At 46.9% G+C, this 25250-nt stretch overlaps 2 protein-coding genes across 6 annotated transcripts in view; one reads left to right on the top strand and one right to left on the bottom strand.

Annotated features, from left to right (window-relative positions):
• The window catches only part of LOC146799312 (uncharacterized), a 119240-nt gene extending 101282 nt beyond the window's left edge, over positions 1 to 17958 (bottom strand). For 4 of the 5 annotated variants that reach the window (XR_014968883.1, XR_014968884.1, XM_085626858.1 and 1 more), the window contains exon 1: positions 17891 to 17958. The gene's annotated coding sequence lies outside the window, so the exon portion shown is untranslated. Of the gene's footprint in view, positions 1 to 17678; positions 17856 to 17890 lie in introns of those variants that run through there. The other variant, XM_085626859.1, reaches the window with a different exon arrangement.
• Positions 17959 to 18035: 77 nt separating this feature from the next.
• Positions 18036 to 25250, top strand: part of KNL1 (kinetochore scaffold 1) — a 598022-nt gene continuing 590807 nt past the window's right edge. Inside the window, exon 1 of the mRNA XM_085626857.1 lies at positions 18036 to 18159. The gene's annotated coding sequence lies outside the window, so the exon portion shown is untranslated. The remainder of the gene's footprint in view (positions 18160 to 25250) is intronic.

Raw genomic sequence — 25250 nt, 5'->3', positions numbered from 1 at the left:
CGTAGTGAGCAGGAGAACGATGGATTTAACCCAGATCGTTTGACTGGGGGTGAATGTATGATTTATTCAGCATTCCGTCCATCATTTGTTTGCGTATCACTTTCCGCCCTAAATGGGATGGGTATGCCCAGACGTGGGTCCCTTGCTCACTTTGCCACTGGATTCAAGCTAGCCTGGCTGATGATGGGTAATATTCTGAAACCGGTCCCAGGATGCTTGTTTCCGTTCCAGGGAGGACCTGGCTTAGCAGTTCGAACTGGACTGTTCCCATGAGGCACAGGGTCAAGAATGATTTGCATATAGCTGGGTCCAAACTGGGGTGATGTAGTGAGCAGAAGAACGATGGATTTAACCCATATCTTTTGACTGGGGGTGAATTTAAGATTTATTCAGCATTCCGTTTGTTTGCATATCACTTTTCGCCCTAATTGGTATGGGTATTCCCAGACGTGGGTCCCTTGCTCACTTTGCCACTGGATTCAAGCTAGCCTGGCTGATGAAGGGTAATACCCTGAAACTGATACCCGGATGCTTGTTTCCGTTCCTGGGAGGACCTGGCTTGGCAGTTCGGGCTGGACTGTTCCTATGAGGCACAGGGTCAAGACTGATTTGCATATAGCTGGGTCCAAACTGGGGTGGCGTAGTAGCAGAAGAACAATGGATTTAACCCAGATCTTTTGACTGGGGGTGAATGTATGATTTATTCAGTATTCCGAACATCATTTGTTTGCGTATCACTTTTCGCCCTAAGTGGGATGGATTTGTCCAGACGTGGGTCCCTTGCTCACTTTGCCACTGGATTCAAGCTAGCCTGGCTGATGAAGTGTAATACACTGAAACCGGTCCCAGGATGCTTGTTTCCGTTCCAAGGAGGACCTAGCTTGGGAGTTTGAGCTGGACTGTTTCCATGAGGCACATGGGTCAAGACTGATTTGCATATAGCTGGGTCCAAACAGGGGTGGCTTAGTGAACAGAAGAACGATGGATTTAACCCAGATCTTTTGACTGGGGGTGAATGCGTGAATAATTCAGCATTCCGTCAATCATTTGTTTGCAAACTTAAGATCTGGCTGAACAGAAAAATGCTGGAGGAGGTTACAAGCTTCAGATACTTAGGAGTCTACATAGAAAAAAGGGCCGGCGCACTAACATACACCTTCAGCACACTGGTAAAAAAATTGGAATGCTGGTCTTTTAAAACATTGCTATCCGTGATAGCAGCAAGACTCGTGCCAACATTATCGTATGGTAGCATCACCCAACATGGAAAATACTCAACACTCCTAAACAAACTGCTTACTACTACCTACAAATGGACCTTCCAGCTCCCCAAAAGAGGATCACCAGCGCATGTGCGGCTTGAATTTTTGACTAATTAGATACATTAGGAAGGATGTACTCCACCATAAAAATCTGGTACAAAATAAAACTCAATCTTGAACACTCGCAAATCACTGAAGCATTATGGACAGAAGTGGAAAACGAAAATAAATCCTCATACCATAAATACCTACATAAAGCGCTCCAAACCACCAAGACGGGAGACCTGTGGAGCAAGAGCTTGTCTTTCCCAGCTTTTAGACGAATCACCAACAAAATGGCAAGACTTCAGTTGTTGGTTGAAGACAAAAACATGTTTAGGCAGCGAACACATGCATGGACGGTTATTAACAACTATGACTCCAAAGTGGAAGAGGTGTAGCGCCGCGGCCAGGGCGACTGACTCCGGATTTTGGGGCTCACGGTTCGATCCCCGGCGGCAGATTAGCCCAGCACCATGTGACTCTGGGCAATAGCTTGCTTAATCTTTCCGACAGCCCCCAGCGCCTAGAGACCCTTACGGGTGATTGTTTGCGCTTTACAAATGTGGATTATTATTATTACTCTCTAAAACAAGCACCGTATCTAGGCCTCACATTCTTAGTATTCTCAACGAAACGATTGATGGCACTTCGGTTCGGCAAGCTACCAACAATAGCGGACCAGCCCAGCTGGAAACACAACGGACCCAAAACATGCAGATTCTGTGGCCAAAAAACAGAGGACTTTATCCATCTGATCAGTAACTGCCCGTTTTTGATCAAGAATGCGTCACTTTATTAATGCCGGTCTTTATATTAAGAAAGATCAGGATATGCAGGGTCGCCATCATTCAGTGCCTCTATCCATCGGATTCCCAACTGAACTGCAAGCCGCTAAAGTTCTTTAAGTTCCAAGAACTTGCCCTAAAAAACACGGCCTTGCTCCCTTAAGCACAATCAATATCACAAATAAAACATTTGCACCATATTTTATCACAGTTTTTAATTTCTTAATGATGCTTTTTAACCATATATCATCAAGGATACACGTACTGTATGGTTTTAGATTTATCCATTTCAAATGTTTATATGTAACATTGTTATGGTTTTTATTAACCAAACGATAAAGTTAACTTACTTACTCCCCATGGAGGTTAATTAACCCTGGTGTTGAGTAATAGAGTCTAGAAACATTTTGTAGTAAAATTGGCAAATGTATCATAAAAAGTAAACTGTACTACAGTTCTAAAAATGGTATAAGACCAGTTAACATCCAAATTGGGAAGTGGGTTCATGTAAAAAAAAAAGAAAAAACCTTGCAAAGCCTTAAGAGGTGAAAATAAATCTTAGGATTCTACAAAGGTTGTGGGAGTTTTGAGAAATGCTTTCAGGTTGGGTGACAGTAAAGTTTGGAACCTAAATCTTGGGGGGGCCAAATGAAATTTGAAGGGATTTTCACAGTGAGAACAGGTTTCGTGAATATGGTTCTGGATTGTTGATGAGGTGGAGGATACAAACACTGAGAAGTGTGTTTCAGATACAAGGAATGGTGAGGAGCGAAAAAATTGGTGGGAGTAATGAATGTAGTGATATGGAATTGACACACACAACCAGAAATGTTTTAGAAGATGTTTGTTGTGATGATAGCCATTTGATTATGTGTCAAGGGAGGAAGGTTCGGGTCAAGCACCTTAAAGAAAATCAACAGAGAATTATTGTGACCTTCTCAGTCCAGTTGAATCAGGTGAACCCCCTTTCTATAAAAGGAACATGAAGCCACCTAGATAGTTAAGCAACTATGTTAATGGGGATGGTTGAATTGCATAATTATTGGTTGCTCTGAGCAGTGTTTCTTGAATTTCTCATTTTAATTATTTTTTCATTTTTCTTTTTCCTTTTTATGCTGTTGCAAGATATAGATAAATTGCATTTGTTTCCTTCCTACTTTTCTCGTGTACTGAGAGGGAGATTGTGTTGTTGGCTTGGGGTTATGGAATCCTGTACTTGATGTGATAGGATTCTACTCCATGACACAGAGAGAATTCTAAACATAGTTGTGGGTAAGATTTCCTTGGAACTAGTTGCTATGACATATGTTCCTCTGGAATTGGAACAAACTCTTATTCAAGTTTGTAGAAGGGTGTGTTATTAAGCCACTATAGCTGGTCCTACAGGTAGTCCATGGTGGAGAGGTTTGCTGTGCTAAACTCCTCAGCAATCCCGACAGACATACGGGGACACTCAATGACTGTATGGGATGGTACCCAATGTGAATACTAAGGTAACCGATATGATCTCATACCTGTGTGAACCATAGATTTTTTCCCATTTTGATAAGCCAAATAGGAGAGACAGTGTGATCCCACACCTAAGGGTAGACCTACTCACTTATAAAGATTTCTCCCTGGCCAGTTTGACAGGCCAGAGAAATACCAAATAACAAGAAGGCTTTTGACTCTGACCACCTGGTCATGCCAGGCCCTGGGACATCATTCTGTCTACCCCACCTCGACTATGGGTTCCTTTACTCCCCTTGCAGTTTTATTTAAGGGTGGTGAGGAAAGAATGGAAGCCATGCCCTCCCACCTTGTCTTAGGGAGAGAGGCAATGAAAACGATATCAAGGTAGCTTATTGTAGCAGGGTGTTTGTCTCTACCCACACTGCCAAAGTGCAGTGGAAATACATGTTCAATCCCTCTCACCCCCCATAAGGGGGTGCATTAAAATAATCTTGAGGTGAGGGTGTACATTTTGTACGTGTTCATTTTTTTAACCCCTTTATTTTTCCCCAAGACTGAGAGGGGAATTATGCAGGTTATCCCACTCCTCTGCAAGTCACAGAGAAGTGGCTTAGCTGTCACCTGATACTGCACCCTGACAAGGCCTGTTGAAGCCTCATTCACTTTCTAGAGTTACCTCGCTTTTAGAGGCCTATCTATCAGAGTACAGTTAGTCTGGCGGGCCTAAGTATCTCTTAGAAATGTGAACAAACGATTAAAGGGGACAAAAAGGTGATTATCATCTTAAAAGGTCTGTTTTGGGAGGCCCTCTTTGTTACGTATCAGATAACAGAACAAGATAGAAACATCATCTAAGTGTCTTCACAAAGTTAGGAGTGGTTTTAATGTCTGTATCACATGGTTGAATTGTATAAGCAAGTTAGTTGATATGCATATGAAATAATGGTGTTTTAACTGTCTAGTTTTAATATATTTTTTAATGTAATCTTATTGCTATGTATTTGTTAAAATGGGTTTTCACCTTATAGTAATAAATAGCAGTGGCGGCTGGTGGAATTTGAAACTGGTGAGGTGTATGCAGAACGAATCAACGTATGCGAGCGTGCGTCGCGCGCACGCCCGACGGCAATAAGGGGGGGATAGGGGGGGGTTCTCCCCTCGTGAAGAAATGTTTTAAGAATTGGCATCTTTTTGGTGCGATTTTCAGCACTATTTCTGTGATAAATTGACTAAAAATTCAATTCTTCTAGGCATTCATAAAAGAAAACTCATACATTATTTCAGAGATTTTTGGGTTGCCAAGCAAGTCTGATTTCTGAAGAGGGCTAGGGTACTAAGCAAAACTGCTTTGGCTCTACCCTTTCCAATAGAAAACACTAGTTAGCGATGTGAACAAGTTCAATGGACAAATCTGGGGTCTAGGGAGAGTCCCTCTCCTGAGAAAGAAATGTTAAAAAGATTGGCAAATGGTGCATTTTAAAGCAAATGAATGCAGTGATAAAGCAAGGCTTATTAAGAAGTGGGTGTCAGGAATTGACTATGTTGCGCCTACCTCAATTGCAGAAAACAGTGGTAGCAGAACTACATTGCCCAGAAGGCCATCCTTCTGTGAGGGACTTAACTTATATAACCGCGTACTACGCATGGAGCGTTGTACAGGATTCTGGTTGGTGTTGGATTTCCAGTTTCAGAGTGGCTGCTCTGAAACGCGCTGCTCGTTTCCCTGGATCCTTGTTCTCCGTAGAGACGTGGAAGAATTCCCCGGTGGTTGCTGTTTGGGCTCATTCGGAGCCATAAGACGCGTTCCGCTCAGCCGAGCGTAAACGCCTTCCTTCTTAGGCACTTCCCACTTGCGGCTGGAGTGCTTCACAGCGCCGGCCTCGTTCAGCCGCCCTCCTCCCGTCAATTTCCTTTACCAGCGGCTGCGGTAAAGAAACGTGAACCCTGCTTGGCTGATTAGAGGCGGACGGCCGTGATTTCCTTGATTGGAGGACCGGTAAGCCCCCAGGGCATCTGAAGTGGATATTCAGGTTAAGAGACCTTTTGTTCTTTGGTTTTTGGTGCTATTCTAAACCCTGAAATAACAAACTAAATTGCTGGGCCAGCTGCTTAATCTTGGAGTCTTTGTTTTGACATTCTAGTATTTGAAACTCTCTGGGAACAGTGATTTCAAACATTTTTCGTGTTCTTTCTGGAATACCATATGATTTTTTACCTTAGTAAGGAGATTGCTTACCTGGTGCTGGAGTTGGCCTTTCTTTGGACATAAAGGGTGTGTGACAGTGGGTATGTATGTTGATTAGCAGTGGCTACTTACAAACAGGGTGACGTTGTCTTGAGTCTATAACGTGCGTTTGATTTTTAGGTGTGAATAACTTCCCTACGGTGAGAGAAGTATCTTGCCAGCAGAGATAGGAAGGGTTCACCTCAGGGACGATCCTTTTAGGTATGGTTATGACACTAGTGAGAATTACATGAGAGTAGCCAGAGTTTTGTACCATGTTAATCGTATGCTTGTTTTGTTTTAGGTTTCCCTTTTCCACCGCTGCTCCTACCCTAACCCTATCCCTCACTTGATTGCCTTTATACTCTGTGTACATAGCAGTCAGAGTGTGGGGAAGTCAGGAGGTGGACCCCTTTGAGCATCGCCCTGATCCTGAGTAGCTCGGTTATCGTGACAGTGGGAACGTATAGTCTTGAAATATTAAATACATTAAAAACTTCCCCGTATCTTCTTGCATTAATTTGTTAAACAGTTACTGTAATATGTAAATTGTTCTGCATGACAACTTTAGTCCTTTAAAATGTATGCTTGCCCAGTGTCTTTTACTGCATGCAGCATTAACTTTGGAAAAATATGCTATACTGTAAAGCTCACTCAGAGCAAAACATTATACAGAAGGGGGACCCATTAGTACGGGATGTTTGCTTTTTGCTGGTGGTCTCTTACTGGACGAAAGTCTCTACGTTTCTGCAGAGTGATCCGGGAGAGGTCCTGATACAGCACTGGGGAGTGCCCTTAAAATTGGAGTTGGTGCGCCGCCCTGGCTCTCTTTAGGATGTCTTCCTTTGTTTGAAAGTCATATACAGATACCAAGATATCGGCGGGTGAGTTATTTTCCGATCTGGGGGGTCAGACCCTATGCACTTGATTAGCCTAGTATGTGGAGGAGCTCTGTAACATAGTCTTGGAGGTTAGTTCCCTCTCCTTTTGACGGTATGCCCCTGATGTAAATATTGTTCCTTCAAAACGATTCTCCAGATCTTCGTTGTGCGCCTGGAGATCTAGATGTTGCTCCTTGAGTCGCAGTACCTCTTGCTGCAGCCATTCCAACTCTTCTCCTTGGCTCATTTCTCAGTCCTCGAGTGCGCTACTCTGTCGCTTACATCCTCCATTTCACGCCGGACCTCTCGCAGATTCGCTGTTAATTCTGACTTCATGGCCTGGGGGGGGGGGGGGGGGGATCCTCTTAGGGAAGCAAAAAGGGATTCTAAAAAGGACTTACTGATGGGGCCATCCCCATCGTCCGCCCTGTGGTCACCTCCAGTCACCACCTATTTATCATCTGGTGCTGCGCCCCCTTGTTTCCCAAACGTCCTTAAGGGAGAGGTCATTTTTTGCTCTGTTCACTGACATGACGCTGCTCCGCTGAGATGCTCCGCCTAAGGATCTGCACTTGCTCTTAGAGCTAGATCAGCGGCCGCGATCAGTTCCTCTTCTTCACCTTTTTTGTGGGAGCCAAAATTTGGAACCCGTCAGTAATCTCGAGCTCCGGGGCATACCTTGTTGGCCCGCTGCACTGTTATAATCGCCAGTGTGGGGACTGGCCACAGTGCCCTGGTGTTCCCAGCTACGTTGTCCACTATAGTCCTCGGGGCTGGGCCAATGCTCTTCCATTGCTGGCTAGAAGGGCCTTGCAGGCCAGTTTGTGTTACTCTCCGTGGCGGGGGTCGGTCCCGCAGGGTCTACCCCTTGTCCCCGAGGAAGTTTTGGTCCAGGGCTTCGTCTCTTCCCCCTTCTTGTTGTCCTACTGCTCCCCCTGAATGAGATGCAACTACACATCTGGTGCTGCTACTGGTGTTTCAGAGCCAGGGTCGGGGGGCTCGGTGCGAACTCTCCCCACTGTTCTTTGCCCTTTGTCACTGTGTGCCACGAATGTCCAGTGCCTTCCAACTTCCAGGCTCGACCTCCTTTGCTCGTGGCGCAGGGAGAGCTATCAGCTTTAATTGTCCGGGCCCGGGGGTGTGTTGGCTTGATGGACTCTTGGGGCCAAGCTGCGCTATCGCGGCTTTGAGGGCCTCCCAGCTCACGTCCCTCGGCAGTGTTGGGCCTCACCGCAGGCTGTGCGGTCCCTATGCAGGTCTCGCTTGTGGGGGCCCTTTCTGAATTCCATTGGCTCAGTGGGAGATGAGCGTGGCCCCGGGCCGATCCGCGCCGCAGTGTATTTTCAGACCTTTCACCTTCAGGGTCCCGGGACTGCCGGGCTGTCTGCTGCATTGTCTCCCCATCTTCGGGGCTTTCTGCTTGTCTGACTCCCAAGGAGCTCCAGTAGACGAGGAGGCCCCGGCTGGCCTCTACTCCTCTCCCTAGGGGGCCTCACGCGTCGCAGACAGGATCCCCCGGGACAGAGCAGGCTCCTTCACTTCTGAGCCACACTCCCTTGCTCCTCCCGAGATGGCGGCCTTAGATATAACCGGGTCTGCTCCAGTCATCCTTTTTGCTGTAGGCCTCTGCTGCGTCACGGGACCTCCTGCGCAGTCTTCCACCGGCATACCGCTTGGCAACTGGCACTCTCTCTGCCTCTCAGCTCACAAGTGAGCCCTCCACCTTCCGCAACCAATGGGGCCGCTCTTGGGTCGTGGGTCTGGTGGGCCAATTTGCAATGCTTATTTCAGCGGCGGCTCGGAGAGACCGAGAACCACGTCTCAGACGTCCGCCATCTTGGACATGCCCCATCTCCTATTTTTAAAGAAGGGGACAGATCTCTTCAGGCAAACTATCCTTTTATAACTCTGATGGAGGTTGAGGCTAAATACTTTGCCGGAATTGTGCTTGATGAGCTAACATCATGGTCCTCTAGCAACACCATCATACCATATAATCAGACTAGATTTTAAAGTCATCTGGCACGATTACAAACATTTTAGCAATCTCCATCCTTATGGAGGCTGCTCGTGCCTCCAAAACACCATTATACTTTTGTTATATTTATTTTAAAGCAGCATTCCACTGTGTGGATCGACGGAAGTTATGACAGAAGTTAGCAAACTGGAAAATACTGCAATACCTTTTAAATATGTTGATAATGTTGCATAGCGATACGCGGGTTCAAATCAAAATAGGAGCAGGCACGCATTTCTCTAAAAAAAAATCCAAACCACTTGAGGCCTAAAACAAGGATGTGTTCTGGCACCAATCTTATTTTAACTCTATCTGGCAGATTTGGCAGTACCACTACAATCATGTAACTCTCACGCTCCTAAACTAGGAGAAAAACAATATCAAGTTTGTAATACGCCGATGACGCGATACTGGTAAGCCGCACTCGGTGGGACTTCAACGACTGCTCGACACAATTATGGTCTACTCACTAGCCAATGGCCTGTCGATCAATATGGGCAAAACGAAAGCCATGAGTTATAACATTAAGAGCGCCCAAACGCAGGCCTAGTTTTTGGGTGAAACGTGGCTGGTAAGCGGGGATGAATACAAGCATCTTGGGGTAACTATTGATAAAAAAGGAAGCTTTTTAACAGAAGGCTGCGATACAAATGAAAGGCCTGGTTCTGGCCATAGCTTTTAAAAACTTTAAGAAAAAGCTTGCTGGTCCGTCTCTGAAGCCACTCCTTGAAGTTGTAAGAGCAAAGATTCTTTTTCTTTTTTTTTATTTATTAAACATTTTACAATGTTGTCAACATTAATACAACCAACAGAACCAGCCAGTCAGCATTAAAGTACATCAATATACAGTATGTTGCCAGGTGTCATACACAAGTTAACAGATTGCAATAGTTGTCCTGTCAATTCCAAAGTAGGCAATGCACAATACTAAATTGAATCCAGGAGTTCCGGGGGGCCACAGTTCGTAGCATGATCGCATGGAAAGATAATTGTATAGGACTTCACAGGCCATAATCAAAACTGTTACACTGCTTCAGTTCCCTCCACAGCGTAGGGAGAAAACAGCGTGCCACCCCTGCATTTGGAGCGTCCCCCCATCCCCCCCACCCCACCTCATAGCGATCACACGTTCAAGGTATTACCTTCTGACTCCACGCTCTGACGCTCCCGGCCCCAACTCACAAACGGTTCCCAGATATCGCGAGGCCGGGACGCAGACGGCATCAACTCCCAGAACGTGTTTAGCTGTGTATACCTATACGTTACGGCAGCCAGCCAACCTTTCACCGTGGGCACCCTACGCCTGCCCCAATGGAGCGCTACTTGTCTTTTAGCAAATAATAGGAGCAGCGCATGCAGTTTGCGCGATTTTGGTAGAGTGTCTCTGACATATCCCAATATCCCAAGCATAGGGGACGGGACGTCTGAGCGACCAACAATCTGGTTAACCAAATTAAAAATCTGAGACCAATACCTCTCCAACTTCGGGCAGGACCGTGCTATGTGTAAAAAAGAAGCCGGGGAGCACCTACATCTCCAACACTCATCAGTCTCATGAAGCCCCATTTTTTTCAGACTGATAGGGGTTCTATAGAACCTGTGTAAGTACTTAAAGTGTATTAGTCGTAGCTTATAGTTAGGCGAGAGCTCAGTGAGATGCCCACAGCAGAATTCCCACTGGTCCTCGGACAGTGGGGATTGGAGCTCCTCATTCCAATACTGAAGGGACTTAGGCGTTATAACCGGCGCCGTGTTTTGCATTTGCCTGTATACACGAGTGACTAACTTGCGTGAGGACGGGGAACTCACCATCACCTCCAAAGCGGTAAAGGTCGGCGGGGCTTCAGGGAAGTCCCCGCTGAGCGCGTGGCATGCCGCCCGCAATTTGTGATACAAAAATAGTTCAGAGAAAGGCACAGTGCAGCCCCCCTCAGTCGCCAGGGGGGGGGGGGACATGAACCTGCCGTTAGGGAAGAGGTCTGCAAGTGTATGAAGATGCAGTTTCTCCACTAGGTGCTTGGCAACTCCATCCGCAACACACGGCAGCATCGGGTTATGCATCAGGGGGAGCGAGGGGGCGTAAAGCAGCGGGACTCCCGCCCTTTTTCGCAATTCCTCCCATGCCCATTGTAGTGTCCCGGCAGTGTCCACATCAGCTCTAGGGCGTTTCGCCATGGCGCATATTGCTACGTTTAGTGGAAGGGGTGCAACGGCATCCCGCTCCACTGCCACATGGGGCTGAAAAGGAGTCGGGTGGGTCCAAAAATGTAAAAATTGAGCCTGAGCGCAAAGGGCATACAGCTTCATATCTGGGGCTCCCAGGCCGCCCTGTCTCAAAGGCAGCGCCAGTATTTCCCATGCCACCCTAGCCTGTCCGCCCGCCCATGCCAGTGCCACCAGGTTGGATCTCAGGGTGGCAAAGAAATGCGACGTAAGTGGAATAGGTATATTTACAAATACGTAAAGGAATTTGGGTAGTATAATCATTTTGGCCAACGCAATCCGCCCTGTGAGGGACAGGGGCAGTGAAGTCCAGAGCTTCACCTTCTCACCCAACCACATCATCACTTTTCCATAGTTAAGATTCCAGATCGTCTGAAGGCTCCGACTGATCCAAATCCCCAGGTATTTGACCTCATCCGCCTCCCAGCGCAGGGGGTATTCGGAGGACACCTCTGCGGTATTATTAGTCAGGGGGAAGATTACCGACTTGGACCAATTGACGGAAATGCCCGCGAGACCTTCAAAGCGGACAAATTCCCGCAATATAGGATTCAAATTTTCTGCAGGATTGATAAGATAGAGGGTCACATCGTCCGCGTACAGCGATATTAGGAGACTTCTGGAACTGAAACCTATACCCCTTGCCATATGATGTTGTCTAATTCTGGCCGCCAGCGGTTCCATAGCTATAGCGAATAGCAGCGGGGAGAGAGGACAACCTTGCCTCGTGCCCCGCGAGATGGAGAAAGGTTCACCAGGCCATTTACCCGCACCCTGGCTCTGGGTAAAGTGTATAGCAACCGGATTTTTCTGAGGAGAAGTGTGCTGAAGCCCATCCTGCCCAGTATAGTGAATAAATAGGGCCACTCAAGTGTGTCAAAGGCCTTGGTGGCGTCCAAAAACACCACAGCAGCCCTGACATCGGGGTGTAAGTAATGCAGGGCGGAGAAGATCGTGCGTAGATTATGTGAGGTTGATCTACCCGGGATGAATCCCGATTGGTCGGGGAGTGCTATCATAGGTAACATGGGCTGCACCCGGTTCGCAAGCAATTTAGCCAGGATCTTCACATCCACATTAATCAAGGAAAGGGGCCAATAGGAGTCTAAGTCATCTGCAGGTTTATCTGGCTTTAGCAGTGTGATGATCAGAGCCTCTCGCATATTTACGGGCAATATTCCCTTCTCTAAGGCTTCTTCATAGACTGCCAGCAACCTGGGCGCCAACTCATCAACGTATGCCTTATAGGCCTTGGTTAAACCATCCGGCCCAGGCGCCTTCTCGGGTGGTAAGATCTTAATGACCTGTGCCACGTCTCCAGCATCTATCGGAAGATCCATGTATTCCCTATGTTTATTATTAAACCATACCAACGCAATCGAATTCAGAAAGGATTCCAGCCCATCCGGGCACGTATCCTGGGCGGTGGTGTATAGTTTGGAATAGAAATCAGAGAATGCCCCCATGATCGCAACACGGTCATGAACCCGATCGCTAGCCTTCCTGCGCATTTCATGAATGTACGTCGCAGCACGTGGTGTTCTTAACATGCCTGCCAAGGCCTTCCCCGGTCTCCCACCCTCACCATATCGTCTAGCCTCTGCATATTTCCCTAAAACTGTTACCTCACGGAGCGCCTCCTCCTCGTATTCCAGTAGCTTAGCTTTCATCAGCCCCGCCCCTTCTAGCTCGCCAGTATCAAAGAAGGTGTGTTCGAGTTTTTTTATGTCGGTTTCCAGCGCTGCAAGGGTGCTCCGTATCGCCTTCAACACCCCCGCCTGCCTGGCAATACACTGGCCCCTAATGACAACCTTAAAAGCTTCCCACAGAGAGGTCTCAGTGTGTACCGATCCCGCATTAAGCTCAAAATAGTCAGTGATATCCTTCCTGATCTCTTCTTTAAATACATCGTCTAGTAGGGCGTGAGGCGCCATGAAAATGCCGGGACAGGACTGCCCGGGATCAACAATTTCAACAGGCAAGGGGCGTGGTCAGATAAGGAACGGGGCATATGCTCTACCTTCACAGTCCACAGGGCAATGTCTTGCGACACTAGCCAGTAATCCAGGCGGGACCAAGCACTGCAGTGGGCCGATATACAGGTGCCCTCCCTCATAGCCTCATGTCTGCTACGCCAGATATCAACAAGTGGGCCATCAGCTAATATTTCCCGCAACGCGGTGCTTGCCATCGGGTTTAGTGCTCTGGCCGCCCCCTTTCTGTCTGTTGTGTCATCAAGCACCGCATTAAAATCCCCCCCCACACAGAATCGTACTACAACCTGTAGCTTTCACCTGCCCCCAAAGTTTATGAAAAAACATGGGGGAGTCAATGTTATGACCATACACAGCCACAATCACCACCGAAACGCCACACACCAGGCCTTGTACTAAAACATACCGGCCCTCCGGGTCGCTCTGTACTGAACCCTCCTTCCAGTCCAGCCCGCGTCGGATCAACACCGCCACCCCACGGGCATAGTTGGAATAAATAGCCGAGTAGACATGTCCCCACCTAATATGACGCAGCCTCTGGGCCGGTGCGGCATTCAAGTGTGTTTTCTGCAACCGGCAGATATCCACACAGTAACGCACCAGGTAGGCATGCACTAACCGTGCCTTCCTATGGTCATTTAGCCCCCGAACATTCCAGGTCAGACAGTTCAACGTTTTATCTACCCTGTGCATTTCCCTCTATAGTGTTGAAATTAAAAAATAGCATTTTGACAAGAACCATTCCATAAGCAGAGGACACTAGACATACATCGCACAACAATGATGCTGGCATTTAACAAGAAAACACAACCAAACTTCCCCCCCACCCACTCCAACCCCCCAACCGGGTTGTAGAATATCCATCCCAGACATTAACCCCAAACAGTTAAAGATTGAGCAAGGGAACATTTCCCGAGGGGGTATAGCTATGCCGGCGTCTACCCTGTATGTAACAGGGTGGCCAGAAGATCTGCAGGGGATATGAACCGCCCAAGGCCTAGTTACTGGGAGCAACGCATTATAATGGACAGCGTGGATTGGAACCCGGGGGTGCACAAATTCACACCCCACTAGATCATATATGAGCTCCCAGTTGAACAATATTGGCGGGGTCAATAGATGCACAATACGATACCCATGCTAATCATTGTCACTCAGTCTGCCTTCCGCTGCCCCCGCTCCACCACATGGCCGCTTTGTGGATCCACCTCCCACATGTTTGGCGAACTTCATCGCTGCCTTAGCGTCAGTAAATATGTGGGCTGTTCCCTCAAATGACACCTTCAGTTTAGCAGGGTAGAGGAGTGAGTACGGAATCTGCGCCTGCAGGAGAGCTCGCTTTGCTGGAAGAAATTCCCGGCGGGCCGCCTGGACAGCCGGGGTGAAGTCTGGGTAGAATGAGATATTGTTACCTTTATGCGTGATGTTGCCTCTTTCCCTGGCCAGTTTTAGAATGAGATCACGATCCTGGTAGTTCAGAAGCCTCGCAATAATAGGCCGGGGCGGCGCCCCAACAGGAGGCCTCTGACCCAGGGACCTGTGCACCCTCTCCACCACAAACACCGCAGACAGGTGAGAATCAAAGAGTTCGTGCAAAAGTTCAGTTATGTAAGTTTCCATTTTAGAGATTGCCGTTGTCTCCGGAATGCCTGTAACGCGGAGGTTATTGCGCCGTGACCTCGCTTCTAGGTCCTCATTCTTAGCTCGGATGATGCCTAGCAATTTGTCCATATGTAGTAGCTGGTCCTTCGTTTCAACTTGGAATTCATGAAATTCCGACTGTCGAGTTTCAAGCGTATCCAGACGCGTCTCGTGTGTTGCCACCTGCGTTTTCACAGAGTCTAATTGACAGGTAAGATCGTCCAGTTTAGTGTCAATATTCCTTAGGCTAGAACGCATCTCAAGCATAAGTGTGCGCAAGTCCTCTCCGCGTCGTCGGCCGCGTGTTCCCGCCGCTCCTCCGCTGGTGACTCCGACTCCAACTCTGCCTGCCTCGTGGATCGCTTATGGTCGAAGGTCAGCTTTAGCTGCTTAGAGTCCTGCTTACCCATTATCAGTATAGCGCCCCTATATCTTGCAGAGAACCAGGAACAGGGGCACCCTAGCCACCACTGTATCGGATATGGAGCGGCAGAGTACTTCCAAACTGCAGGCAGCGCACCCACTGACTGTTTCCGTCTATGGAGTCGTGAGGCGCAGGCCGTATCCACGTTGCAGCACACGTGGCAGATGTCCGCCCAGGCCAGCCACTCCAACAGGCGCTCGAGACTGCAGCAGATTACGAGACACTTCTCTCCTTACTAGATTTTTGTTAACAGGAGATCCCCCAATAACGTTGTGCTATATCTCATGCAGCGCAGGGGGGGCGACAACGCAGCACCCACTCCAGATGACAGACAGCAGATAGGCCCACGACAGTTCCTACCTATGCACCCGCCACCTCCACATCCGCAAACTAATCACGGCCTCGATTACAGCTCTACCAACTCAGGGGGCGCAGACCGCCAGGCGCTCCGCCGGCGCCCCCAATGACGACGCGGCCGTGGCTCCCAGCAAAGGCGAACAGTGCCGTAATTGTGAAGGGGCACAAGGACGATCGGGTCCTCCCTCGGGCCTGCCCGCACCGCCTCACACGGGCATCAGCCACCGCGCCCTCAGTGCTCCTGGCCGCTGTAAAGTGGTGTCTCGACAGCTCACCGGGTGTGCACACCACTCCCAGGTGCCCAAGTTGTCCCGTCACGTCTCCACACACCAGCCGCAATAGTCCCGGATTCAAAATGGCGGCCCCACACTTCTCAAGCCACTAACCGTAGCAGCACCTCGAGGTCCTCGCCGGCCGCCCGCAGTCACCTCCGCTCAATACACTACTAGTTACGTGCACCTCAGTGTGTCATTCAACGGGGCCGCCAAACTTCGCGCCGCTTCCAGCAATGGCGGCCGGAGCGCAGCAACTCGAGCTCCTCCCCGCCTCCGCTTTGTAACTCGGCACTACAGGCACCAGACGCAGCATCAGCCACTGCCCCCCTCCACCTGTGGGGGGGGGGACCACCGTCGCCAGAGGCAGCCAAGTACCGACTCCACCAGGCTTCGCTTCTCCTCCTCGGCACAGGCCTCGCCCGGCAGGTCCGCCGCGGGCTAGAGTAGCCGCTTCTCCGGATCGCACTTCAGCAGACCCCGTCGGCGATCACCGTCCTCGAGTCCAGCGGGCAACAGCACCAGGCAGTCCAAGGTAGGGTGGGTATAATGCACCTCCGCCGATGCCACACCGCCTCATCTGCTATTTCTGACGGTCTGGGCAGCTCTTCTCACCCCGAAGTGCAGGATAGTGACAGGATTGTTGTTCCGGCCAGCGGAGCTCACTCAGAGAGCGGCCATCTCGCTGCGCAGCAGGCCACGCCCCCAAGAACAAAGATTCTTACACTAATCTCATCTGGTAGTGAAGCATTAGGAGGGCAGGACGCCAGCAAACTAGACTCGTCAATCACTTGTGCTTACAGAATTATATTCTCCTTACCAAGTTATACCTCACCGCACAGGTAAGATTAGAACTCGGGTTGCTACAACAGTTACTAGCCTGATGCGGTGCATACAAAATCTGCTGGAACAAGATTAGGAATGCCGAACCCAACACACTTTACCAGCAAGACTATATCTGCAAGAGTCTCTCATCCTTACAGGCCTCGCACAACTTTGTGAAATTCCAACTAATTTACAAACCTTCAAGTGTCTGGTCAAGAAGTCACTTAAAACTTAACGTTATAGAGGATAAAGCAACACCAGCAAAAAAAGCACATGAATGGATGACAATAAATGCTTATAAATCTTTTGCCATTCAAGATTACTTTGCCACTGGTTTCCCAGCTTTTACCAAGCTGCAGTTTTTAAAATACCGGCTGGGGTTATTACCAGTTAAAGAGCATACGGCACCTTGGCTGCGTGGAAATCTCCCTGCTGACTATGTGGGACCAATAAGGAAGATCTGTTGCACTTAGTCTGTTCCTGCAGCATTGTTTAGACAGAAAGGAAACAACTATTAATCAGAGCATTTAACTAAAGGGGAATTTGAATTAGAAGGCAGGCAATTCTAGCCTGTTTCGATCCAGGGGACCGCCAGCTAAACTGCCGCTTTGTCGCATTTTTGCTCAAGGTTTAGCAAAGATTACAGCAAACGTAATTTGTTCAGCGCTGCCGACATAAACTGCTGTTTAAATGGTTACATCGGTTTTAAGGAACAATATGACCCTCCACCAAGGCAACACTGGGGCTGAGGTGTTTTATTCTTGAACCACATTCCCGCAATGAAAACCCAAGAGCCGTAAACACGCTTGAAACTAAATTATATATTTTTTTAAAGTATAAACAGTTTTTCTTTTTATGTGACATTGATCTACTCGATAACATCTAATCTGCTAAAATAGCACCTTGTTTACTAAAGCACTGCCTTCCACCTTCTTTCTTACCGCTCTATACTTTTAAATTCGAATGTAAAGATTTAATTTTAGAGTTACTCATTTTATGCACATCATGTATCCGTGTATTTATATCATGTATACCTTTTATTGCAATGGTTTTAAGTAACTTAACAATTATTTAAATAAACAAACAAACGTATTGGGAAATTGCAGTCACCAAGCAGATAATAGTTATTGGGAGTAGACTCATCACCGCTTAAGCAACAAGGGTCTAGACAGGCACGCAGGTGGCAACCTCTTTAACAAGGTTTTCAAGGCGTATGCGTCAGGCCCGGCACAATCCCAGCCTCGATTCAAACTGTTGGGGTCCGCCAGTTAGAACACACCTGCACAGTTCCAGTATTCACCCCGCGTGTTGCTAGTTAACGTCAAGAAGGTCGATATTTGACTGACTTCCACCCTTATTATGCCTCCTCTCTAGAATAGATAGTGCTCTCCACTGCCTGCCTCCCACGAGGATGAACGATATTGAAATCTGGAGGCTTATCACATTTTTACACGATAGAAAGTCAATCTATGATCCAGCTGTCTCGCTAACCTGCCACTTCCGGGGTCAGAACGTAGTCACTTCCGGGCCGAGTGGGTAGTTTTTCCGGGACAGAACTATCTCTTTCCTATCCAATCGAAGTATTTGCGGGACGTTATTTCCACTTAGCCCCACCTAGTCCACGCCTCCTGAGTGTCTCTCAGCACAAACGAGCTTTCCAATTGGCTCTCTCTTCCTGCCTCCAATTTTTGAAGCATTTCAGTGTCGAAAGCAAAGCAAAGGGGAGCGGGTTGTGAGGTGCCTCTTTATAGAAACAGAAGGTAAGGTCCCTGTTCGTTTTGTTGTATAGTGACAGTTCCACGGCAGTTTGTTTTGTTTGAGAGCTGTCACTTGAACGTAAGCTCTCTCTTTTGGGCTATACGTCTTGGAAACAGTATTGGTGACGTCGGACACGTCCAGCAGAATTTACCGTTGGATTATTTTTCTTCTTTTGAAATGCAGCACGTTCAATTGTATTGCAGTATTTATATAGCTCTTGATGCCCCTACATTGCAGCAAGGTACGCTGTATCGAGGGAGTGGTTTTAAAGGTGTAGTCTTAGGTTTTATTATCCATACCACGATTAAAAATAGAGGACTGCCGCTGTGTCAACTCTCGGCCATCACGAGATGAGCATTTGGATGAATGGAAGACTACGTGTAGGAACTTTGTTGGTACTTAGTGATATGGTTACAACTTGTGACTGCGCCGAATTCCGGACAATGACTAAAAACAATTCTGGGTACCGTGGTCCAGACAGTGGAGTTGTGCACACAGAGGTTGTGGAAACTGTTGAGTCCTGAGAATTTGGAACATGGTGCCCTGGATCGGCAACATGTATTCTAAGAAATCCGGTTTCCTGTACTTACCATCCTTAATACAAATTGTAGTAGATTAGCCTGCCCCTAAACACGTTAGGTGTTGAGTCTCGAAGATGAGGACTTAAGTGGTGAAGAAGGTGTCCACCGGAGTTGAGGGCTGTATTTGAAATATAATCGATTAAAGTAACATGGGCCTGTGGGGAAAGCTAAGGGGACTAGAGATGCGAAACTCTGGACTTCGAGGGGGGGGGGGGGGGGGGGGGGAGGAGGGTGTCTTATCTTTAAGGTGGGGAGGACCCAGTGAAACATATTTTTTAGTTTTGAAAAATGTCATAAACATGATTGGAACCCAAAAAAGAACAATTCTGAATAAAGGGCCAATTGTATTGACTAAACAAGAGAATACAACAGACTGTTTGTTTTGAAATTCAACCCACATTTCCGCGTGGGCAAAGGGGAACAACATCCTGTCCGAGGCACAATTTAGCTTTAGGTCAGGGAGGAGTACTGAGGACCAATGCCTCAACCTCCACCTCATACTCTCTAAATACACCAGAGCAAAAGGGGGTAGTTTATTCCTTGGCTTCATGGACTTGTCCACAGCTTTTGATCTTGTCAATAGATCTAAGCTGTGGGCAATGCTCCTGAAGATGGGCCTCGATAGTTCCTTGGTACACTTTCTGGCGGAGCTCCACAAAGATCTGAGGGCCCGCATTAGAATGACCACCGACGGAAAGTGCACCAAGAGTTTTAGATCAACTAGAGGGGTCCGCCAGGGATGCATCCTGGCGCCAATGTTGTTCACGCTTTACGTGAACTCTTTGGAGGGCTACCTAACGACTGCCACAAAGGATATCCCGAGCATGGGGGGCGCACCAATTCCGGTGCTCCTCTATGCCGATGACGCGGTGGCTAATAGCCAGGACCCCAGTTGCCCTACAAAAGTTACTCGACGCCTTTGGTAATTTTATGTTTAGTCTCGACCTTGTGATCAACAAAAATAAATCACATACCATGTCAGCAGGATGTGGTAGGCGTAAAGAAAAATCCTTCTTTTGCGATGGAGAGGTGATCACAAGTGTCAAAGTCTTTACATATTTGGGTGTGATTTTTGACCAAAGGGGTACTTGGACACCGCAGTTAACATCTAAAACGAATGCGGTAAGAAGTTCATATGCTGCAATCCTGGGGTTTTCTAAGAGATTGGGGGGGAAACCTATGGAGGCTATTCTGGCTGTCTACAAAGCCAAGACAGTCGCAATCGCTAGATATGGTGCAGCTGTCTGGGGTTATGCCAATTCAAAAAGCATCCAGATAGAGGAAAATAAATTTCTTCGTTCTTTGTTGGGTTTACCCCAGTCAACTGCTACCCACTCAGTACATCTCGAGTTGGGGATGGGCTACATTCTAGACACAATCAATTTAGCTCCACTCTTGATGTGGATTAAGCTCTGGCTTAACCCGAATCTTAGCCTTAACCATCGGATCATCAAAGATTGTCTTGCACTAGATCACAGGAGGGATATTCAGTGGCTGTCTTATATTGAATCTACGGCAGCACTTCTGGGACGCCCTGAAATTTTTAGCAGCCCAGAAGCCCTGTGTAAAGCCGATTTGCTGTGGGTGAAGACCAATTTCTTTAGAATACGTATGGCTGAGCGTGAAGCTTATGATTTATGTAAACCCTCTGTGAGGGCTCATGTATTGATAACCCCATCGTGTGAGCTGGCTCCTTATTTAACAGTGGTAACCAATTCTTTTCATAGATGGCTTTTATCCAAATTTCGGTTTAATCAAATTTATATGGTACTGTGGGACGAGAAAGACTGGTGCAAGCTCGAGGAATCGTCTCCATGCAAATGCGATGGTTTCTCTATTCAGGATAATGCCCATTTTCTGTTCTTTTGTTCCTTTTATCATGAACCTCGTACCAGATATTTAAAATCTTTTCTGAAGGAGTTGGGTTTTATCCAGTATAAGCCTGCGTTGTTATATTTACAGATGTCTCTTTCACCTATAATCATGTACTGCACTGCTAGTTTTTTGGCCGCATCCGTCAGATGTAAGAGATCAAGGCTAAGATCGGAAGAACAGTTGAGGATAGACACTTGAATCCACGTTTATTCCAAAGCTGAGTGCAACTTGTAATGAATTTTATGTAAATAATGCCTTTTTAACCTGCTTTTTAAACTTACCAATTGTTTAATACTGTTTTATATGAATTGTAAGATATTTGTTGCAGAATACTTTTATGATTTTAATTAATCGAATAAAGTGGACTTTGACTTGACTTGAGTCTCGAAGATGAGGACTTAAGTGGTGAAGAAGGTGTCCACCGGAGTTGAGGGCTGTATTTGAAATATAATCGATTGAAGTAACATGGGCCTGTGGGGAAAGCTAAGGGGACTAGAGATGCGAAACTCTGGACTTCGAGGGGGGGGGGAGGAGGGTGTCTTATCTTTAAGGTGGGGAGGACCCAGTGAAACATTATATTTTTTAGTTTTGAAAAATGTCATAAACATGATTGGAACCCAAAAAAGAACAATTCTGAATAAAGGGCCAATTGTATTGACTAAACAAGAGAATACAACAGACTGTTTGTTTTGAAATTCAACCCACAAGAGAATTTTTATTAAATATGGGACTGATGTTATTTACACCTTCCTTGCTTTTGTATATACAACCAACATTCCATTATTGGCCGTGTGAATTCCCAGGAGTCCACACTCTCTTACTGTGTAACCTGTTGTAGTGATTGTTAAACTTCCAAACAGATGCTGTATAAATAGCAGGCACATATTGTACCGAAGAAGGAAGCATAGCGAGCCAGCAAGAATTAGCCTTTTTATATGGGGCCAAATTACCCATTTTACATCACGATTTTCCAAATATATTACTTAAAACTATAACGTTTACAGGGTGTTGTCCATGTACATGAGTGTGATTTCTCTGCACCAGCAAGCCAATCATGTGTGCATCAGGAAAAAATGCGTCCTGTTTAGTAAGCAAAAACAAACAGCTCACAGACTGATATTGGTGCAACATCACCAACAAAGCACCTGATATCTTGGGCAGATACGCCACCAAAATGACATTCACATCTCAAATTTAAATCATGTAGTAAACACAACACCTAGCACGGAGGGTGCTAAGGATATATTAAACTTACCACCAGATTGCCCACCCCTACATCCTGGTATTAACAGGAGTCGCCCACTTCCCTCCCTCCCACCCGCTAAGAAAATTGTCAAAGCCTCATCAACAAATCGGCCCACTGGTGCCTTAGTAAAACTTCACTCCAGGTAAACCTGTTAGTTAATATTATCATGGCGAGGCGGGTGAGCTGGTTGGGTAACACGGCAAAATCTGTCAATAGGGACTGTGTGATCCTTAATTTCAGGGACCCTAGGTATGTGCATTTCCTCCTGAAGCGCCTTAAGGACTCTTCTGGGGAGAAGGGCCTACCCTCTGGATTTCTTTCTAGCCTCCCCATAGGGAAAATAGCTTGAGCTAAGGTTGCCCCTCACTGGTTTAAGAACCCATGCTTGCTTACAGCCACTGTTGTTCACCCACCCTAATCTCTTTCAAACTCTCTCAGGTCTGACTGACTGCAAGACCATTTTAGAGAGGCAGTTGAGGGGGGTGGTGAGGCACAAACACGTAAAAACTTGGGGAGTGTCCCAGATGATATAGAACCCGCAGCTGAAGGGTCTGCGCCCCCAGTGAACGCCATACCTTATGTATCCACTAATGCATCCAGAGGTCCACCAAGTCAGGGAAACTCTACCCCTAGCCTTTAAAATTATTTCATAATATATTGCAGCAGTCTGCTCCAAAATAACAAACAAGGACTGGCTAGGCTATGTCAGAGGCTTCAAAATCATTTGTCTTCAGGAGACCTTGTCCAGAGATGATATTACCATAGATGTGTATAGATCCTCCTGCGTTACTACATTACCTTAGGCTGCAGGGAGGGCCAAGGGTGGGATTGCGGTGTTCATAGCAGTAAAATATGGATCGTCATCATGCTGGTATCCGTTAATTATGATCGCCAACTTAATTAAGGTCAGAGTATTCTTGGTGAATGGGTACCACAACATCTTTGTCCAAAACAACTGTCATGTTATTGAATCCCTGCAAAATGAGATCACACAAGTTACCAGGAAGTGGCAGCCGTTATGTATCCTTTGTGTAGGGGATTTCAACTGTATAACCTGCACATACAGTTACCTCCGTGTGTATGGGCTGGTAGATATTGAGAGCCAGCCCCACCATACTCATTCGCCTCAGGGCGAAGCCTTAAACTCTATTCTTGTAGGGAATGATTTAGGCTTTATGAATGGTTTGGTTAGCGACTCCCAATTGCAGTGGCCCACATATGCTGGCTGTGGCAGAGCCAGCTTAATTGATTTCATGTTAATATCGAGGAACTTTACCATGCTTGTTCGTGATTTTATGGTGGAATAATTGTGAGCGCGACCATGACCCTCTCATCACCTCCATTAACTTAAAGACCCAGGTGAGGGAGGGCGATGATCCCCTGATTCATTATCATCCGAATAAGTCAGATTAAATTGGGGCGAGATCAATCCCCCCCACATTTGAGGAAGATACCATGAGAGGAAACTACCACACAATAATGGGGTGTTTGCAGTTCGAGTCTTCACCAAGGGACGTTGTTTGGGTTACTGTGCTCCAATATAGCCAAACGGCTGACCAGGAGCGTCCCAACTCGGGGAACCCCAGGAGACCCGATGGTTTAACTCTGAGTGTGCCAGAGCACATAAGAAATGAAAAAGGGCACTCCATGCTACTCTGCGCAATAGAGATCTCGTGATTGAGGAAAGAAAAGCAGAACTGAGAAGCTCAGCATGGGAAGACCTGGAGAGAGCAGGAGCCCTAAAAGATATTTTAAAAAATTGGGAAATTATTAGCAGCCCTTTTTTACTGAAGAAGTGAGACAGATTTTGGGAGATGCCTGGGTAGCTCATTTTACTGTTATTTTTAACCCCCAGCACAAGAGGGTTGAGGCGTTTACAAGGTATCTGCCCGTAGATCTATCTGCAGCCACCCAACTTAGTTTATCCATCACAGTATCTTGGGGTTGAGGAGGCATTGGTTCAGGGGATCCACTTGAAAGCGCCAGGCCCAGATGGGGTGCCCTTTGCTTCAAAGCAATCCTAACTAGTGGGAACCACGGTTGATGAACATCTTTAAGGCAATTATCATTGGCTTCATGCCTGTATCCTGGAAGGAAGCATTAGTGGTCCTTGTTTTAAAAAAGGGTAACGGAAGCGATCCGACATGCAACTGGCCAATCTCACTCATTGATGCCACAGCCAAGGTGCTAGGTAGAGTTTTCCTTGCCCGCTTAGAGGCCTGGGCAACCACTGTAGGGGTCCTGTCTAAAACGCAATATAGCTTCAGGAGGGGATTAGGCACGACCAAGCAATGCCTTAACTTGTCCTTAATTATTAACAAATATGTGAAGGCCAGGAAGGGCTCAATCCACCTGGCCTTCATGGATTTGTCCAGTGCCTTTGACACCGTTAATGAGGACAAACTGGGGGCTATGATGGAAGGATGGGCGTAGAAGAAGTATTGGTATCCCTCCTGCGCAGGTTACACTTTATTACCACAGTGGCCATATGGTATGGTACCCAAGGGCAAAAAAAACGATTTGATAGCCTCAACAGAGGGTGTCCGACAAGGGTGCATTTTAGCCCCCTTCTTGTTTTTAATATACACAAATGATCTGGAGGCCCTTTTATTAAGTAGGGATTTGGATTTTCCTAAAATTGGTAGCAAACCCGTTCCCCCTATTAGCTTACGCGACGACACAGTGTTAATGGCAACGACAGCTAATAGCCTTTAGAAATCCCTTGATATTTTTACCGATTTTATGTCTTCACTCGACCTAAAAGTTAATTTTACTAAATCATTTGTTATGGTATGTGGCCCTAAGTCCACAAAAACCAAGAATTTCATTGTACCGGATAAGAGAATACAAAAGGTAGACAAGTTTGCGTACTTGGGGAGTTTATATAACAACCGGTTAAATTGGGACCCACTTGTCACAACAAGAGCCCATCATACAAATTTGGTCGTAGATGGGATTTTTCGTTTTGCACGTAAATTTGGACATAAACCTGTGAGAGAACTAATTACCCTATATAAAGCAAAATGTCTTTCTATCTCAACATATGGGGCAGAGGTGTGACGACATCCTAAAAGCCATCAGCTGCAAACATTGAAAAACAAATTTAACAAAAGGTTATTGATAACTCCGAATAGTGCTCCCACTATTCATTCACTACTCACCATGTGACAAGGAATTGGGACTAGAGTTTGTAGAGGATCGTATAGCTAGTGCCCCTATGCTTTCATGAGCAAAAATTTGGCAGTCTGAAGGATTAATGTTTTTGCGTGAAGTAATCGTAGACCGCCTAAACCTGGTAAATGCTCTAAAATACTATGGCTCTGCTTTGTGAGGGATAAATATCATGAGCTAGGACTGGGACATTTTTATGACAACCCGAAAAGTATCCCAC

The sequence above is a fragment of the Triturus cristatus genome, chromosome 9, assembly GCF_964204655.1.
Source record: "Triturus cristatus chromosome 9, aTriCri1.1, whole genome shotgun sequence".
Classification (NCBI taxonomy): Eukaryota; Metazoa; Chordata; class Amphibia; order Caudata; family Salamandridae; genus Triturus; species Triturus cristatus.
The sequence above is the reverse complement of the archived record's forward strand: the minus strand, read 5'-3'. Positions and strand labels throughout refer to the sequence as shown.